This window comes from Lolium perenne, chromosome 3 (genome assembly GCF_019359855.2).
Source record: "Lolium perenne isolate Kyuss_39 chromosome 3, Kyuss_2.0, whole genome shotgun sequence".
Lineage (NCBI taxonomy): Eukaryota > Viridiplantae > Streptophyta > Magnoliopsida > Poales > Poaceae > Lolium > Lolium perenne.
This window is the reverse complement of record NC_067246.2, coordinates 327898278-327919039: the sequence shown is the minus strand read 5'-3', so window position 1 is coordinate 327919039 and position 20762 is coordinate 327898278. Positions and strand designations below refer to the sequence as shown.

Here is a 20762-nt window from a genome sequence, read left to right as displayed (position 1 = left end):
CTTCCAAGTGACAAGGAGAGTGAGAGAGACGACGGCTTTGCTGTTAGGCATGTGAGCACTCATCATGTTTCGCCACCAAAACTCAATAGAGAGACCACCCAATTGGTTCAGTTGTATATCGGGGGTACGCAACCATTATTGAATGCAGTTCCAAAAACGAACGTAGTACCTACACTGGACGAATAGGTGGAAGACCGATTCTGTGCTTTTCTTACAAAGGGGGCATAGACCATAATTTGGCCACCCATGTTTTTGTTGCCGGTCGATGGTCCATATGCGGTTTTGAGTGCTGAGGCAACCGAAAAATGGTTCAATTCTGAATACCACGGGAGTACTTGCACCTCTCTTTCCTTGTTGTGAAATGTAAGATTTCTGATTACCATGGGAGTACTTGCACTTTATTCCGAATAATCCGAATAATGGAGTAGACAGTCTAAGGCAATAATTCGAATTGGGGTCTCTCCTTTATGTTGGTCTATATGGAGGGTGTGAAATGATATTATCTTTACAAAAAATTATTATTTCACTTTTTGCGGTTATCCATATTGTGGCACATTGGGTTCAGCTATGGGACCTCCTTTCGCCGGAGGGGTAGCGACATGCTAGGCGGCTACAATGATGTGTAGTGATAGTATGCTTTGTTTCTTTCGTTGGTTGATATTTGTATCAATTCTTGACGATGCTTGGGTTGTAATAACTACTGAATTTGAGACTTATTAATAAAATGCCGTGTGCATCATCACGATGCATAAGCCGAGGTTTTATCCCCATTTCGAAAAAAAAACTTGCACTTTATTCCAAATGCAGACGTTTGCTTTAAATTACATAACCACTGCTACAAGTCCAACAAACAGAGAACTACCTCTGTGCGGCCATTGCATTAGCTATGCTTATATACAACTCCTTCCTCGGCATTAAGGCAGCAATCACACGGTCTCTGTCCGGAAGGCACTGCCTCACTACCTCGTCGGCCGTGTACTCCCTCGCCCACCGGCACAGCGCGGGGTGCTCCTCCTCGTTGAGCAGCTGCACCCCTGCCATCTCTTCAAACACTCCCATCCAGTGCGCGATCGCGCCGAGAGCTATGTCGAGGTAGCCAATGGCGTCGCCTCCAAAGAACCTCTTCCCGTCAGGCAGCTGGCTTTCGATCAGCGTCAGGTTCGCCTTGGTCTCCCTCGCTGACGCCGCCTGCGCCTCGCCGTCCGTCCAGAGCGACATCCACATGGACTCCCTGCACTGCTTGTGTAGCAAAGCCGAGTGAAGATTGGAAGTTGGTTAAGAAGTTCATGTGACAAAAATGAAACTCTGGTGGAACCTATCTGTCAATATGTGTGTCAGTTACTCTGTTCACCTCTTTGTCCAGGAAGCTGGCCCAGAACCGGGCGGCGGCGCAAGCCAGAGGGTCCGCCGGCATGAGGAGCGGCCCATCAAAGGCCTCGTCGACGTACTCGACGATGACGAGCGACTCGCAGATGGTCGGCCGGTCGCCATGGAGGAGCACAGGCACCTTCCGGTCACTGGTAGAAAAACAGGCTTCGGGTGAGCCCCATAAGTCGCGAAGCTGTAGGAACCGCGACTAATGGTACCTTTAGTCGCGGTTCGGGAGGCGAACCGCGACCAAAGGCCTGGGCCCAGGGCGCTCGGTGGCCAGCCGGTGCACGTGGGGGTCTTTAGTCGCGGTTGGCCTGGCCAACCGCGACTAAAGGTGCCCGAAGGCCTTTAGTCGTGGTTGGCCAGGCCAACCGGGACTAAAGCCCCCCCCCCCCCTATATATATACCCATCCAGCAGCCAACACTTAGCCATTTGGTGCCATTCTCTTCACAAACTTCACAAGTGGGTGTTAGGTTTGCTTTTGGTTCCTCTTATGCACATAAGGTGTTTGATGAAATGCCCCAAGAGCATGAAACAAACATGATATGAAGTGTTGGAGCCACACTTGAGCTTTCTCATTTATTTTTTCCTCCTCGATCGCGGTTAGCAACTTGAACCTTTGATGTGTCGTTGATAAAATGTGCATGTGCATGTGTGTAGTTCATTGTTTAATTTATATTGTTTGTAGCTAGTTAGTTTAACAAATGCATGATGGTTAATTATATATTTTATATTATAATAATGCAGATGAATCGACAATGGATGTACGGTAACCGACTCTCCGGCGAGTTTAGTACGGGTTTGAAAGATTTCCTCGTAGTGGCTAATGCGAACAAGCAGGGGGGTTTTGTTATCTGTCCATGTGTTAAATGTAAGAATCAGAATGGTTACTCTTCCTCAAGAGATGTTCACATGCACCTGCTTCGGCACGGTTTCATGCCAAGCTATAATTGTTGGACCAAGCATGGAGAAAGAGGGGTTATAATGGAAGAAGATGAAGAAGGGGATGATTTCATCGATGAAAGCTATCTTGCTCATTTCGGTGATACTTTCATGGAGGATGCTGAAGGTGAAGGGGAAGGTGAAGGGGAAGGTGAAGAAGAGGCACGTGATGATCCCGTTGATGATCTTGGTCGGACCATTGCTGATGCACGGAGACGCTGCGAAACTGAAAAAGAGAGAGAGAATTTGGATCGCATGTTAGAGGATCACAGGAAGGCGCTGTACCCCGGATGCGATGATGGTCTGAAAAAGCTGGGCTGCACACTGGATTTGCTGAAATGGAAGGCACAGGCAGGTGTAGCTGACTCGGCATTTGAAAACTTGCTGAAAATGTTGAAGAATATGTTTCCAAAGAATAACGAGTTGCCCGCCACTACGTACGAAGCAAAGAAGGTTGTCTGCCCTCTAGGTTTAGAGGTTCTGAAGATACATGCATGCATCAACGATCGCATACTCTACCGCGGTGAATACGAGAATTTGTTTGCATGCCCGGTATGCACTTCATTGCGTTATAAGATCAGAGGCGATGACCCTGGTGACGATGTTGAGGGCCAGAAACCCAGGAAGAGGGTTCCCGCCAAGGTGATGTGGTATGCTCCTATAATACCACGGTTGAAACGTCTGTTCAGGAACAAAGAGCATGCCAAGTTGTTGCGATGGCACAAAGAGGACCGTAAGTCGGACGGGGAGTTGAGACACCCCGCAGATGGAACGCAATGGAGAAAGATCGACAGAGAGTTCAAAGATTTTGCAGCTGACGCAAGGAACATAAGATTTGGTCTAAGTACGGATGGCATGAATCCTTTTGGCGAGCAGAGCTCCAGCCATAGTACCTGGCCCGTGACTCTATGCATCTACAACCTTCCTCCTTGGTTGTGCATGAAGCGGAAGTTCATTATGATGCCAGTGCTCATCCAAGGTCCGAAGCAACCCGGCAACGACATCGATGTGTACCTAAGGCCATTAGTTGATGAACTTTTACAATGTGGGGCAGACCTGGTGTCCGTGTGTGGGATGAGCACAAAGAAGAGGAATTTGACCTACGAGCGTTGCTTTTCGTAACCATCAACGATTGGCCTGCTCTTAGTAACCTTTCGGGACTGTCAAATAAGGGATACAATGCATGCACGCACTGCTTACATGAGACTCGAAAGTGTACATTTGCCAAATTGTAAGAAGAACGTGTACCTTGGGCATCGTCGATTTCTTCCGAAAGGTCATCCAAGAAGAAAGAAAGGCAAGCATTACAACGGCAAGGCAGATCACCGACCGAAGCTGCGGAACACACCGGTGCTGAGGTATTTGAGATGGTCATGGCTATGAAAGTCATCTTTGGAATGGGTCCTGGCGGACAATCCGTTCCGTAGGGAGCTGTCGGGCACGTAGCCATGTGGAAGAAGAAATCTATATTCTGGGAGCTAGAATATTGGAAAGTCCTAGAAGTCCGCTCTGCAATCGACGTGATGCACGTTACGAAGAATATTTGCGTGAACATCCTAAGCTTCTTGGGCGTGTATGGGAAGTCAAATGATACAAAGGAAGCACGGCAGGACCAGCAAAGTTTGAAAGACCCTGATGACCGGCATCCGGAACGGTATCAAGGTCGTGCCAGCTACGCTCTGACCAAAGAAGAGAAGGTCATCTTTTTTGAATGCCTGAGTAGTATGAAGGTCCCGTCAGGATTCTCGTCCAATATAAAGGGAATAATAAACATGGCGGAGAAAAAGTTCCAAAACCTGAAGTCTCACGACTGCCACGTGATTATGACGCAATTGCTTCCGATTGCTTTGAGGGGGCTCTGCCGGAAAATGTTCGAGTAGCCATTGTGAAGCTATGTGCATTCCTCAATGCAATCTCTCGAAGGTAATCAATCCAGAAGTTCTACCACGGTTACATAACGATGTGATCCAATGTCTTGTCGCTTTCGAGTTGGTGTTCCCGCCATCCTTCTTCAATATTATGACGCACCTCCTGGTTCACCTAGTCGATGAGATTTCCATTCTCGGTCCTGTATTTCTACACAATATGTTCCCCTTCGAGAGGTTCATGGGAATATTAAAGAAATATGTTCGTAACCGTGCTAGGCCAGAAGGAAGCATCGCCAAGGGCTATGGAAATGAGGAGGTAATTGAGTTTTGTGTTGACTTTGTTCCTGACCTTAAGCCGATTGGTCTTCCTCAATCGCGGCACGAGGGGAGACTAAGTGGAAAAGGCACGATCGGAAGGAAATCAACGATATGTATGGATGGCCATTCTCTGACTGAAGCACACCACACAGTTCTGACCAATTCCAGCTTGGTGGCTCCGTACTTTGAGAAACACAAGAATATTTTACGCTCGGACAACCCTGAGAAGCCTGAATCCTGGATTAGGAAGGCCCACATGGAGACTTTCGGCAGTTGGTTGAGAAAACATTTAATGAGTGACGATAAGGTTGTAGATCAGCTGTACATGTTGGCCAAGACACCATCTTCGACTATAACGACTTTCCAAGGGTACGAGATAAATGGAAATACATTTTACACGATCGCCCAAGATAAAAGAGCACCAACCAAAACAGTGGTGTCCGCTTTGATGCAGCAACCGAGAATGGGCAAAAGGTCACATATTATGGTTACATAGAGGAGATATGGGAACTTGACTATGGACCCTCCTTTAGGGTCCCTTTGTTCCGGTGCAAATGGTTCAAGCTAACAGGAGGTGGGATAAAGGTGGACCAGCAATACGGAATGACAATGGTGGATTTCAACAATCTTGGTTACCTTGACGAACCATTCGTCCTAGCGAAAGATGTCGCTCAGGTTTTCTATGTGAAGGACATGAGTAGCAAACCGAGGAAACGGAAAGATAAGAAAACGATCAGTACATCATGCGATGATCCAAAGCGCCACATTGTTCTTTCAGGGAAAAGAAACATCGTGGGAGTGGAGGACAAGACAGACATGTCAGAAGATTATAATATGTTTGCTGAAATTCCGCCCTTCAAAGTGAACACCGACCCAAGCATTAAGTTAAATGATGAGGATGCTCCATGGATACGGCACAATCGTAAGCAAGCTGTGGACACAAGGGAAGAAATGATGTGTAATAATTTATTGTACCAAACTTTGTTGAATGAATCATGTGAATTATATTACCCGTGATGTGTTTGGTGTCCATTTTCGAATGATTCAATTGACTCGAGATAGCACTGATGATACATGAAATTTGGAGTGACTAAGTCATACTCCTGCATACATGAAATTTGGAGTGACTAAGTCATACTCCTTCATACAGGAAATTTGGAGTGACTAAGTCATACTCCTGCATACATGAAATTTGGAGTGATTTAGTCATACTCCTGCCTAGGCGTATAATATGCATACTCGTAGTCTTCATAGCCGCCGCCGTTGTACTGGTAGTCGTCGCCTTCTAAGTTGCCGGCGTCGTCGTCGCTGCTGTCGTCGCTGTCGTCGGGCGGCGCTCGTGGCTCGAATCGAGGGTAGCGCAGGCGGGGGATATCGCCGGCCGTGATGTAGTCCATGACGCTCTGCAGAGTCCGGCCGTACCACCATAGCCGACGGCCGGCCTCGTGGAAGTTTCCAGGAGGCAGACCGTCCTCCTCATACCTGGCGAGCGCCCTCTCACGCCGATTGATGAAGAAGGCGTCCCAAGTATGCTGGTTATCGGGATGCCAATGGGGATTCATCCGCTGCTCCGGCGTGAGGTCGAGGTAGTAGTGGTTCGTGATGGCCGCCCGACGCGCAGTACCCTGAGGGACGGGAGGGACCGGCACGCCGCCGGCGCTTAGGCTCCAGCCGGCAGGGACGCGGTAGCCCGGAGGGCAAGGGTAGTTCGAGGCGCAAAGCTCCTCCACCTGCTGGTAGGTTAGAGTGGGTGCGGTGGAAGCCATGAGAGAGTGATGAGAGATTGTAGAGATGTGATGCTGGCCAAGCCGGGCTACCTATATGTAGTGACAAATGGCGGGAAAAATGGGAGCGGGAAGACAGGAGGCGGGAAGAAAGAGGCGGGGAGAAAGTGGCGGGAAGAAATTGGCGGGAAAAAATTGGCGGGAAGAAAGAGGCCGGAAGAAATTGGCGGGAAACAATTGGCGGGAAGAAAGAGGCGGGAAGAAAGTGGCGGGAAGAAAGAATTTTTTGATATATTATTTTTCTGATTTTTTTGATATATTATTTGTATTTTTAAGAATTTGAATTGAATTAGTTTTATTTTTTTGATTTTTTTGATATATTATTTGTATTTTTAAGATTTTTAAATGAATTAGTTTTATTTTCCTGAATTGTTTCATATATTATTTGTATTTTTAACATTTAGAAATGAATTAGTTTTAATTTTCTGAATTTTTTGATATAATATTTGTATTTTTAAGATTTTGAATTGAATTAGTTTTATTTTTCCGAATTTATTGATGTATTATATGTATTTTTCAGATTTTGAAATGAATTAGTTTTATTTTTCTTTACTTTTTGATATATTATTTGTAATTTGAAAAAGAAAAGTAATTTGAAAAAGAAAAGTAATTTGAAAAAGAAAAGTAATTTGAAAAAATACCTTTAGTCGCGGTTGGCCTCGCCAACCGCGACTAAAGGGTATTTTTCCGCGGAAACGAAAACCCGGCCAAAATACCCTTTTGTGGCGGTTGGTGTGTCCACCCGCGACTAAAGGGTACCCTTTAGTCGCGGGTCGCCTCCCCAACCGCGACTAAAGGGGGGGTTATAAATACGCGCGCGGCGCCTGAGCGGCCAGTTCCTCTTCTTCTCCGCGCGAACGACGACTGCAGCGAAGCCCTGCCCGCCCCGCCGATCGACCGCGCCGCCGTCGCCCCGTTCCTCACGCCGCCGTCGCCGTCGCTCCTCACGCCGCCGTCGCCGCACCCGAGCCGCCGAACGCGCGCCGCCCCGTTCTTCGACAGCGCCGCCGTATGTCTCGCCGTTTCGACGCCAACAACGCCGCCCGATCCCGCGCCGCTCGCCGCCGTTTCCCACGCAGAGCCGCGCGCTGTGCTTGCCGGCGCCACCGCGCGCCCACTCGCAGCGCCGCCGCTTGCCCGCCGAAGACGACCGCCGCCGCCGCCCACCGTACCGCGCGCTGCGGGAGAGAGAGAGAGGGCGCGGGGAGCGCCAGTACACGGCCGGCGCCCCTGCCTCTCTCGTTTTTTTTTGTTTTTTTTTGTTTTTTTAACTTAACTAAAAATTTGTATACTAAAAATTTTGACTTAATAAAAATGAACTAAAATTTTGACTTAATAAAAATTGACTAAATAAAAAATGAACTAAAATTTTGACTTAATAAAAAATGAACTAAAATTTTGACTTAATAAAAAATGAACTAAAATTTCACTTTGTTTTATATTTGAACGGCGATGCCGTCAACGCGCCAACGCGCCAACGCCAACGCGCCGTCAACGCGCCAACGCTACCTCTATTCATAAAAATGTAACGCCGTCAACACGCTACCTCTATTCAACGCGCCAACGCCAACGCCGTCAACGCGCCAACGCCAACGCGCTCGTCCTCGCCTCCCTCTTCCGCGACACCCTCTCCCACCCCTTCCTCGCCCCCTCCTTTTGCCACCGCTATTTCACCACCGCCACCGGTCTCTCGGTCACTTTTAAAATAACTTAACAAAAGTTTGTCACTTTTAAAATAAAAAAAATAACTTAACCACCACGCGTATACGGAGGGGGCACCGCCACCGCGAGGGTTATATATGTGTCCTCGGCACCGCCACCGCCCTTTCGCCACCGCCACCGGTCTCTCGGTCACGCGGTCACTGCGTCCCCCCTCTCGCCTCCCGCTCGTCGCCCTCTCTGTTTATATGTAGAAGAGATGTGATAATGCATATACACAATTAATTTGTTTTGACTACATGTTTTCAGGACTGACATATGGCGGACGATAGAGCTGACCCGATTCTGGACAACTATGATCCGGACGCTGAAGACCATATGTTCGGCATCATAAAAGGCGATATTCTATATGTGCCGACCGGAGAAGAAGAAGATGATATCTCTTCTTATCTGAACCTTGAGGGTGAAGATGAAGGGCGCCGTCAGCAAGCAGATGATGCCGAAGAAACGTCGATAAACGACGATCTTCAATTGGAAGTAGCAACCACCTCCGGCGCCGAGGTATATATATATACATATTGAGCGTCTGGTGATACAAACTAACCGATTTGAATAAATGTGTGTGTACTAACGCGCGCGACTCTCTTTCTTATTTTAGCCCTCGGCCGGATCGTCGAAAAAATCGAGTACGTCGTCAAAGCGTGGCGCAACCAAGACGATGAAACTAAACGAAACATGCACCATCGAGGTTGTCGATGAAGAAACCGGCAGGCCGCTAGAGCCCAGCAAGAACGCCACCAAGTTTGTCAGCCAATGCGGAGCCGTTGTTAGAGACAACGTCTCGATCACCGTCCAGGAGTGGAATGAGCCAAAGAAGGCACGTCTTGGTTTCACTTTTGTCGGTAAGAGAACAAAAAAAGATTGCTTCAACAAGCTTATGGAACATTTCGTTCTACCTCCGGAATACCGCAGATACGATGAGGCGGGTAACAAGATTCAGGAAAACAAGGAGAGGTGCAAGCTAGTCAAACAGTTCGCTCTTTCTAAGATGGCCAACGCATTCCGGAAATACAAGCAAAATCTAGCCCATGACTTTGTCAAGCAGGGCAAGACTCCGGATTTCACAGGACAATATGAGAAACTGCAACATGATTGGCCAGAATTTGTGAAGCAAAAGAAATCGGAGCAGTTCCTTGAAATATCCAAAAAAAAATAAGGAGAATGCGGCCAAGAAGGAGTACAATCATATTATGGGGCCAGGAGGGTATCGCTTTTGGCAGCCTAAGTGGGAGAAGATGGAGAACGAGCTGAGGACGCGAGGAATCCGTCAGTACGGAGGGATGGGACCCAAGGGCCAAAAGCTGGTGGTACGGGCATGGGGGATCGCTGAACCCGGAGACAGGGAGTGTGTGTTTCGGGGCAAAATAATTACACCCACCCACAAGCTTATTGAGGCAATGTGGGATGCTCAAGAGGGAGGATCAAGTTCAACGAGAGAACGACGCCCTGACAAAAGCCCTCGGGAATCCTGAACACGGAGGACGTGTACGAGGCATGGGGCCCATTCCGTGGAAAGTAGGGTTCCCCCAGAACGATGACCCGTACGGTTACAGAAGCCGTAAGAGAAAGATGGATCGGGATGCAGATGTTGTGGCGAAGTTGGTAACGGAAATGGATGTATTGAAGAAAACCGTGAATGTACTAGTCGCCGAAAGAGATGCAGCTCAAAGCGCAGATGAAGATCATCCACTGGATCTCGGATACCAGCAGCGGAGAAGACGCAGCGAGGCTTCCACGGAGGCCTCACCGGCTGGTGCACCGACGATAGAAATTACCGCACCGGAGCCTCGGTGGTCGAAATTACTGCACCGGAGCCTCCTCGCTACCCCGTGGACGATATAAAGGAGATGAAAGCATGTCATCTGTATTATCCTATCGGGAACATGTCCATGAAGGTAGCCATCGGCAGTGCTTTGCCACCTGGAGCACTCCACCACAACAACCCCATTCAAGATGGCTATGCTCGTGTCACGGTGGAGGACATAGTCCAAGGGTTTGAGGACCTGGACATTGACATTGCTACACCTGAAGGGGTGAAAAGACTTGGAGATGTCAAGCGCCAGTTCATTCTATGGCAGAAGAAATTTATCAAGTTTCCAGGCGAGGCGCCAACAAGTCCACCCCCGTACGGTGGTGGTGGTGGCGGTGGCGGTGGCGGTGACGGTGGCGGTGGCGGTGGTGGTGGTGGTGGTGGTGCTTCACCTACACCTCCTTCACGTCAGCCGACGCCGCCCCCCAATTCACCTCCGGCGGGTAAGCAGACGCCGCCCCCCAGTCCTCGTCCGGCGGGTGATCAGCAGACACCGCCCCCCAATCCACCTCCGGCGAAGAAGCAGAAGCAGTCCTGGATTATTAACCCGGACCCTTATGTACCTAAGACCACAAAGGTACCGGAGCCATCACTGAAGCCTCTCCCCACAAGGCCTTGGGAACGTACTGCCGAGGAAGTCGACGCGGCCGCGGCTGCTGATTTGGAGAAATGGAAGGCGGCCTGCAAGAAGAAAAGAGAGCCCGAGCCCAAGCCAGTATATTCTGATGAGCAAAAGAAGTGGGCTAAGTCATTTTTGAGCACACCATCCCAAGCCGCGAAGAATCTGCCTGACGACTATGCACGTGAACTTCGCAGGCAGGCACTCATGTTCAAGGAGAAAACGGAATTAGAAAGTAAAAAAAGCGGGAAACGAGTTGCCCAGCTCGGGGAACAAAGTAAACAATCGATTGCCCCGCTTATAGTGAAAGCCGCCGGTCCGGATGACCCCGATATCATAGCAGCTGCGGCAGCACAGGGATTGACTGTAACGAGTGCCAGAGAACAAGCGGCCGACTTAGGTATCACTCTTCGTGCACTGTTAGGCCTTGATGAGGCGCCAATGAAGGACGTAGTATTTACATATGTGAAGAATGGCCCTCTCGTCGAGCCTGCGCAGGAAGAGGATCTACCTCGACAAATGAAAGGTCTGCTAAATTGGTACAAGGGTTACATAAAACATAAAAACGCCAAAGACTATATCTATGCGGAAGTTAGACATGAGCATCACTTCAAACATTACTATGTGCAAATTCATCTGAGTGAATTGTTCCAGCTGTTCAATCTGCGCGACCTCGACAAATCTATCATCAGTTGCTACGTTCTGTAAGTGATTTATTAATTTCTACCCCATCTCGTTCATTGCCTGCACTATATGTATATATATATATTGTCCTAACTATCTTGTTGTGTACGCTATTATGCAGAATGAAGACGCGGGAAATGCGAATAAGGAACATCCATGATGTTGGGTTCATTGACCCACAAATCGTTAATTCATATGTGTTAGAACACCACCCCGCCGACGTGGAGGATGACCTGTGGCGGTTTATTAGAAAACAGAAACTCAAAAGTGATATTCTATTTCCTTACCATTTTGGGTGAGTGTTTCTGTCTTGAGCACATTCTATTTTGTTTACTCCATGCATGGTATGTGGCTAATCGATGAGTTATGCATGACTGTGCATGTATCGTGTCCGCAGGTTCCACTGGATTCTTATGGTAATTCAAGTTCAGACCTCCTCAGTTCTCGTCCACGACTCTCTGAATATGGATCCGGCGCTTTGGGGCGACATGAGAAAAATGATGCAAAAGTAATTATTTTCATTCATTTGCGCTCTATATCGATCGGCCTATTTCGTTCATCATTTCCTAATATCAAGTAACTAATTAATAACTCTCTTGTTCATTTAATTTTCTTTGCCTCGTAGGGTTTGGAGACGGTTCGTAGATACCAAGGTCGGTGAATTCAAAAAAGAGCTACATTTTAAAATGGCAGTGCGGACGACTGGGGATATTCAGCCACCGGGGACCAATCTATGTGGATACTATGTTTGTGAGAGGATCCGGAGATACTGCAATGAGCGGGACCAGCAGTGTGAGAACAACATCCTGAGGAATAACCTCCGCAAGACGCTTAGTCCAGAAGCTCGCTTCCGACCACTTCAAGAGGAACTAGCTGGATGGTTGGCGAGGGAAGTCATCGATCCTAGAGGAGAACACCATTACGATGACGTAGAACTTTTTATGCACTAAATTATGGATGGAAACTTGTTCAAAATTGTATATGGTCATCCGATATTGAATATATATTGTATATGGTCATCCGATATTGAATATATATTGTATATTCCTCTTGAATTCTTTTTGGTTCTAATTTCAAATTTGTTTGAAATTGTACATTCATATGCATGTATGTAGTACCGTAGAATATGTGAAACTCCTTCAAAATTAAAACCCAAAAGAAATAAAACAATACAAATTAAAAAGAAACCAGATTTAGGGGGAGGGGGCTAAAACCCTAAACCCTGCGGAGGCCTTTAGTCGCGGTTGGCCAGAAGAACCGCGACTAAAGGTCCTCCGCCCTGGCGCTCGCCTGCGGCCCACGTGGACGGGCCTTTAGTCGCGGTTCGTAAGGAACCGCGACTAAAGGGGGGGGCCTTTAGTCGCGCTACTTTGGTCGCGGTTGCGCCACCGCGACTAATGGCAGTTGCCAACCGCGACCAAAGCCCCTTTTTCCATCAGTGGGTGGACGGGGTTGTGCCTCAGCAGCAGCTCGCTCTTGTTGTTGAGATCTTCAGTGATGAGCTCGTAGGGGACCCCTTCAGACGCAGGGCCACTTCGGCGCGGTGCACCACTGGGCTGCCGAAGCAGCCGATGAGCTTCACCGGCTCAGCCATCATCGTCAGTGTTTGCTTGCTTGCTTCGGTCACCTACTTATTTCTCTGGGATATATAACACTCCGACCGCCTTGATCACTACGTTTGCAAGAAAATTCAGAGCAACTTCGTGTCAAACTTTAGCGGCGTTTTATATATTTATATTTGTCTGACATTTTCTGTCTTTCCACGGGTGAAAGCTACCAGATTCTTTGGCAGCTCTAGAAAACAATCCTTGGCGGCATGAACGCACCACTAACGGGACTACGCACTACTAGCAATAACCTTATCGCCGCACTTAGTACCGGCGGCAAGTCCGCTTCGAGATGGCCGGCGGTAAATTACCGCCGGCGAGCTGGTTTGGTGTCGCCGGGGATAGGCCCCTTACCGCCAGCGAGTCGAGACTGAAACCTCCGGGGGTAAGTTGGGCCGAGAGCACCCAAATGAACCTTCCATTACCGCCGGCAATTTCGCCCAAACAAGCCGGGGGTAACTTTAATACCACCGGTGAGAATGATTTATTTTCGCCAGGAGTAAACTACACCGATGTGAGCGAGTTGGGCCAAATTTACCGCCGGCGTTATCAGTTGACACTCGCCGGGGGTATTGGGCCTATGCCACCCCTTCCAGCCCCCCACCTACCACCCACGACCCACCCCCACCGCACCCACACTTGCTCCCGAAGTCCCGAGAGACCCCAAAATCCCCCCTCCCCGTTCTCCCCTCGCTGCCGCCCACCGCCGCCGCCTCTCCTTGGGTTCCGCCGCCGCGCCACTTCGCAACCCCCCCCCCCCCCCCCTGCCGCTGCGAGAACTCTGCTCCGCTCCCTGCCCCCGCCCCCGCCCGTCCTCATCCCTATCCCAACGCAGGGTTCCGGTGACCTCCCAGTCCCCAACCGCGGCTCGATGTCGTCGGAGGCGTCGGCCTCTCCCCCGAAGGTATCCCCCGGTGGCGCTGGAGTCAGAGGCGGCGCCGCCCCGCCGGGGCCGCGGCCCACGAGACGAACATGCTCTGGGTGGGCAACCTGCCCACGCACGCGGGCGAGGACGACGTGATGGCGGCCTTCGCCCCGCACAACGCGCTCGACTGCACCCTCTCGCGCGCCGGCGCCCGCAGCTACGCGTTCGTGCTCTTCCGGCCCCCCCCCCCCCCCACCTGATTCGGCTGCAGTTGGTTACCCCCGCGATGTTTTGCGGAAACTAGGGTTTATGTGTGTTAGATTGGTGATTTTGGTCCTTGTCTGTAGGGTGATTTTCTCAATTCATATTTATGATGTGCGAATAGACATATGCCCTGATGATCCTTTTGGTGTTTTTAGTCTATAACTTTCTATAGTGGTTCAATATCTAGCCCTTATACTATGGTTTCATTTCAGTTAGAATATTATAATTTTGTGATTTGCTAGAACTATACATTACCTGTTATATTTGGTATGTTTCAGTTTGAGTTAGGATGAGCATCTTCATAGGTGTGTTTTCACGGTTTATGTCGCTAGCTCTTTTGTTCTGAGGTGGATTGTTTTCTTCTATGTCGTTACATAAATAGTACCATGTGTTCTTATGGTTGGTGTTTGTGTACAGGCCAGAGCTGTTAGGAACTTATGGATTGGCGGAATTAGTCCAGCAATTTCAAAGCAGGAGCTGCAGGAGGAATTTCAGAAGTTTGCGAAGATTGAAGGTGTTGCATTCTCCCGTGATCAGACTTCTGCATACATCGACTTTGAGAAGCTGGGAAGGAATTGTGTGTTGACTTCCAGAGGTCCAGGGGCAGAGCGGTGAGTATTCGGTATTGTTGACTGATTTGGTGAATAATACTTCCAGGCTACATTTTTTTAAGGGCAGTGTCTTATGTTAGTTATTTCTACTGATTTCGGTAGGAACGGTCAGAATCGGGCAACTTCAATAGTAGAGGATCAGTGCCTCCTGGTGAAATGGGAGTTGGAAATGTAAAGGTACATGTTGTTTACCATGTCTTGGATCTTGCCCGTTCAGTTGCCGTAATTATTCCAGTAAATTTCTTAAAGCTGTACCTTTCTTTCCAAACTAGCAATGGAATCATATTTCTCTCATGTCATTAGCAGAGTGTTTGATAACTGGTTTGATTCAGTTGTGTCTTCTGGGGTAGGCTACCGTCTTCACATGAGCTGATTTAGCTAAGCCTATTATTTGAATCAAATTGTTTCTCTAATCTGAACCTGTACAGACTGATTTGCAGAAATAAACTCAGATCTCAATTTGATGCCAAATGAACCTGAAAAGCTATACAATATTTTTTTGCGAAAATTAATATGAAAATGAAAGGAACATGATACATGACGTCATTGTTTCTGTGCTGAAAGATGGCTAGGACTCCTGTTATTTTCTCTCTTTATTCAATGTGGCCAATATAGATGCACAGAGTAACTGATATGAGCTGGGTTTTTTTGAACAAGATATGAGCTGGTTGGAAGATCCATACTGCATAGACCCATGAACATGAGTTTGTCTTGTCGTTAAGTTTACTTATATGATCCAGGTTAAAATATCCCCATCCACTCTGTAGTCAAATAATAGCCTCATATTTGCACAACTTTACCATAAAAAAAAGAAACAACCTGTGAAGTTGGATTCAATTGTTAGTTAGTGATTTGGTGCTGGTTAATCATTCTAATCAATGTTGCATCAACATGACTCTTCCTGCTGGTTATTTGGAGGTCGGAGAGTCTGCAGCAGAGGGAGCCTCCAGGGAAATTTTGGAAGAAGCTTGTGCAGATGCAGAGATAGTCTCTCCTTTTGCTCAGTTGGACATTCCACTGATTGTGCGTTGTAATATAAAATAGAATAGAGAGACAACTTGGCCTTTACGTTGACTGTGGACTTGCTGTTTTTTTTAATCCTATACAAACTTAGCGCTCGCGAATTAGCCTATGTGCCGGGGGTAGTTCAAGGTAGTGCTGGCGAATAGGCTAGACGCCAGGGGTAACAAATACCGCCGTCAAATACACTAAAGTGCCGGGGATAATGTCACGTTACCGCTGGCGAAACGGAAGGTGCCGGCGGTAACCACTTACCACCGGCGAGGTGATCGCCGGCGAATGCGAAGGTGCTGGCGGTAGCAAAATCTGTGCGCCGGCGGCAGCATTCTCTCACGCGTCTAGGGAAAATCAGGCGCTGCCGTGCAACCTATCTTTGCCGTGAGCTGCTGCACGGCAAAGATTTCTTTGCCGTGCGCAGCAAGAAGACCGCACGGCAACGTCAAAACGCACGGCAAAGTATAGGAGCAGCGCACGGCAAAGAAATCTAGCACGGCAAAGAAAGACTTGGCGCACGGCAAAGCAATATCTCACGGCAAAGTCTGGGAGCAGCACACGGCAAAGATATTAGGACGGCAAAGTCCCTGCAAGCCGCACGGCAAAGAAACAGTGCACGGCAAAGGACTGGGCACTGCCGTGTCCCGCCCCTTTGCCGTGCAGACAGACCAGTTGCACGGCAAAGGGTCCTTTGCCGTGCGCTGCTCCCTTTGCCGTGCGCCAATATACATTTTATTTGTTTTTCTAACTATTTTATTTCATCTACTACTTATATTTATTTTGTTAATTAGTTTTTCTTTTTGATGACTATTTATTACACTATGTGCAATACAAAATTAGTCTCCATGCTCATCCCCCACATATATCAGGGTTCCGGTGCTCCGGCGGCCGTCCCCCTCCTTCCCCCAAAAACAGCGGGACGGCGGGTCTACCCCCGTAGATTTCTCCGCGCGAGGGTGCAAAATGTACTTTTTCATTCTTTTAGGTTTGTTAGGGTTAGGTTTTAGGTCCACTTGCAAGTTTTGGTGGCATTCCGGTGCTCCGGGGGTCATTCCCCCCTAAAAACGGCTGTCTGTGGGCCCCGGATGGTCTACCCCCTAGATTTCTCCGCGCGAGGTTCCACCAATATACCTTTTCATAGGTTTAGGTTTGTTTAGTCCATGGACATATGGAAAACCATGTGTGGCACCCTTTGGCACAGTCTAGCCCCTGATATACCCGCGGCGGGACACTTCACCGTACACGTCCGGGGAATACATAAGTGTTATCGCCCGAAGGTGAGGAATGTCAGACCGGGGATCCATGCCATGCACCATTTGGTGAATTACACCTTGCATCACACTTTGAAACATAGAATAGGTCCACATGCAAGGTTTGGTGGGGTTCCGGTGCTCCGGCGGTCGTTATCCCCCTCCTCCCCCCAAAACAGCGGAACGTGTGCCCCGGCGGGTCTACCCCCCTAGATTTCTCCACGCGAGGGTGCACCAATGTAACTTTTCATTCTTTTAGGTTTGTTTAGTACATATACACATGGAGAACCAAAGATTGGGACCCTTTGGCACATATACCCGCAGCTAGAGCCATTATCACACGATCGACGGTGTGCCTGATCTACTGGTTAGGGTTAGGTGTAGGGTTAGGGCTAGGGTTTAGGGGCTAGGGCTAGGGTTTAGGTTAAAGGGTAAGTATTTATGGTTAGGTATAGGTTTAGGGTTTAGGGTTAGGGTTAGGGTTTATGATGCATGGTTCTGCAGCTCCGGCGTCGTGGTTTAGGGATTTAGAGGGGTTTAGGGCTCGAAGCCTCCCCAGTTTAGGGTTTAGGGTTTAGGGGAGCTACTTTTGCACCATTACACCTTGCATCACACTTTGAAACATAGAATAGGTCCACATGCAAGGTTTGGTGGGGTTCCGGTGCTCCGGCGGTCGTTATCCCCTCCTCCCCCCAAAATAGCGGAACGTGTGCCCCGGCGGGTCTACCCCCCTAGATTTCTCCGCGCGAGGGTGCACCAATGTAACTTTTCATTCTTTTAGGTTTGTTTAGTACATATACACATGGAGAACCAAAGATTGGGACCCTTTGGCACATATACCCGCAGCTAGAGCCATTATCACACGATCGACGGTGTGCCTGATCTACTGGTTAGGGTTAGGTGTAGGGTTAGGGCTAGGGTTTAGGGGCTAGGGCTAGGGTTTAGGTTAAAGGGTAAGTATTTATGGTTAGGTATAGGTTTAGGGTTTAGGGTTAGGGTTAGGGTTTATGATGCATGGTTCTGCAGCTCGTCGTGGTTTAGGGATTTAGAGGGGTTTAGGGCTCGAAGCCTCCCCAGTTTAGGGTTTAGGGTTTAGGGGAGCTACTTTTGCACCATTACACCTTGCATCACACTTTGAAACATAGAATAGGTCCACATGCAAGGTTTGGTGGGGTTCCGTGCTCGGCGGTCGTTATCCCCCTCCTCCCCCAAAACAATGAACGTGTGCCCCGGCGGGTCTACCCCTAGATTTCTCCGCGCGAGGGTGCACCAATGTAACTTTTCATTCTTTTAGGTTTGTTTAGTACATATACACATGGAGAACCAAAGATTGGGACCCTTTGGCACATATACCCGCAGCTAGAGCCATTATCACACGATCGACGGTGTGCACGATCTCTTGGTTAGGGTTAGGTGTAGGGTTAGGGCTAGGGTTTAGGGGCTAGGGCTAGGGTTTAGGTTAAAGGGTAAGTATTTATGGTTAGGTATAGGTTTAGGGTTTAGGGTTAGGGTTAGGGTTTATGATGCATGGTTCTGCAGCTCCCGGTCGTGGTTTAGGGATTTAGAGGGGTTTAGGGCTCGAAGCCTCCCGCCTTAGGGTTTAGGGTTTAGGGGAGCTACTTTTGCACCATTACACCTTGCATCACACTTTGACACATAGAATAGGTCCACATGCAACGTTTGGTGGGGTTCCGGTGCTCGGCGGTCGTTATCCCCCTCCTCCCCCCAAAACAATGGAACGTGTGCCCCGGCGGGTCTACCCCCTAGATTTCTCCGCGAGGGTGCACCAATGTAACTTTTCATTCTTTTAGGTTTGTTTAGTACATATACACATGGAGAACCAAAGATTGGGACCCTTTGGCACATATACCCGCAGCTAGAGCCATTATCACACGATCGACGGTGTGCACGATCTATCGGTTAGGGTTAGGTGTAGGGTTAGGGCTAGGGTTTAGGGGCTAGGGCTAGGGTTTAGGTTAAAGGGTAAGTATTTATGGTTAGGTATAGGTTTAGGGTTTAGGGTTAGGGTTAGGGTTTATGATGCATGGTTCTGCAGTCTCCTGTCGTGGTTTAGGGATTTAGAGGGGTTTAGGGCTCAAGCCTCCCCGGTTTAGGGTTTAGGGTTTAGGGGAGCTACTTTTGCACCATTACACCTTGCATCACACTTTGAAACATAGAATAGGTCCACATGCAAGGTTTGGTGGGGTTCCGGTGCTCCGGCGGTCGTTATCCCCCTCCTCCCCCAAAACAGCGGAACGTGTGCCCCGGCGGGTCTACCCCCCTAGATTTCTCCGCGCGAGGGTGCACCAATGTAACTTTTCATTCTTTTAGGTTTGTTTAGTACATATACACATGGAGAACCAAAGATTGGGACCCTTTGGCACATATACCCGCAGCTAGAGCCATTATCACACGATCGACGGTGTGCCTGATCTACCGGTTAGGGTTAGGTGTAGGGTTAGGGCTAGGGTTTAGGGGCTAGGGCTAGGGTTTAGGTTAAAGGGTAAGTATTTATGGTTAGGTATAGGTTTAGGGTTTAGGGTTAGGGTTAGGGTTTATGATGCATGGTTCTGCAGCTCCGGCGTCGTGGTTTAGGGATTTAGAGGGGTTTAGGGCTCGAAGCCACACCAGTTTAGGGTTTAGGGTTTAGGGGAGCTACTTTTGCACCATTACACCTTGCATCACACTTTGACACATAGAATAGGTCCACATGCAAGGTTTGGTGGGGTTCCGGTGCTCCGGCGGTCGTTATCCCCCTCCTCCCCCAAAACAGCGGAACGTGTGCCCCGTCGGGTCTACCCCCCTAGATTTCTCCGCGCGAGGGTGCACCAATGTAACTTTTCATTCTTTTAGGTTTGTTTAGTACATATACACATGGAGAACCAAAGATTGGGACCCTTTGGCACATATACCCGCAGCTAGAGCCATTATCACACGATCGACGGTGTGCCTGATCTACTGGTTAGGGTTAGGTGTAGGGTTAGGGCTAGGGTTTAGGGGCTAGGGCTAGGGTTTAGGTTAAAGGGTAAGTATTTATGGTTAGGTATAGGTTTAGGGTTTAGGGTTAGGGTTAGGGTTTATGATGCATGGTTCTGCAGCTCCGGCGTCGTGGTTTAGGGATTTAGAGGGGTTTAGGGCTCGAAGCCTCCCCAGTTTAGGGTTTAGGGTTTAGGGGAGCTACTTTTGCACCATTACACCTTGCATCACACTTTGACACATAGAATAGGTCCACATGCAAGGTTTGGTGGGGTTCCGGTGCTCCGGCGGTCGTTATCCCCCTCCTCCCCCAAAACAGCGGAACGTGTGCCCCGGCGGGTCTACCCCCCTAGATTTCTCCGCGCGAGGGTGCACCAATGTAACTTTTCATTCTTTTAGGTTTGTTTAGTACATATACACATGGAGAACCAAGATTGGGACCCTTTGGCACATATACCCGCAGCTAGAGCCATTATCACACGATCGACGGTGTGCCTGATCTACTGGTTAGGGTTAGGTGTAGGGTTAGGGCTAGGGTTTAGGGGCTAGGGCTAGGGTTTAGGTTAAAGGGTAAGTATTTATGGTTAGGTATAGGTTTATGGTTTAGGGTTAGGGTTAGGGTTTATGATGCATGGTTCTGCAGCTCCGGCGTCGTGGTTTAGGGATTTAGAGGGGTTTAGGGCTCGAAGCCTCCCCAGTTTAGGGTTTAGGGTTTAGGGGAGCTACTTTTGCACCATTACACCTTGCATCACACTTTGACACATATCATAGGTCCACATGCAAGGTTTGGTGGGGTTCCGGTGCTCCGGCGGTCGTTATCCCCTCCTCCCCCAAAACAGCAGAACGTGTGCCCCGGCGGGTCTACCCCCCTAGATTTCTCCGCGCGAGGGTGCACCAATGTAACTTTTCATTCTTTTAGGTTTGTTTAGTACATATACACATGGAGAACCAAGATTGGGACCCTTTGGCACATATACCCGCAGCTAGAGCCATTATCACACGATCGACGGTGTGCATGATCTACTGGTTAGGGTTAGGTGTAGGGTTAGGGCTAGGGTT

The 20762-nt window shown here is 48.8% G+C and overlaps 1 pseudogene; it reads right to left on the bottom strand.

Moving 5' to 3' along the window:
- Window positions 1-858: 858 nt before the first annotated feature.
- Window positions 859-12710, bottom strand: LOC127345764 (glutathione transferase GST 23-like; annotated as a pseudogene).
- Window positions 12711-20762: the final 8052 nt, after the last annotated feature.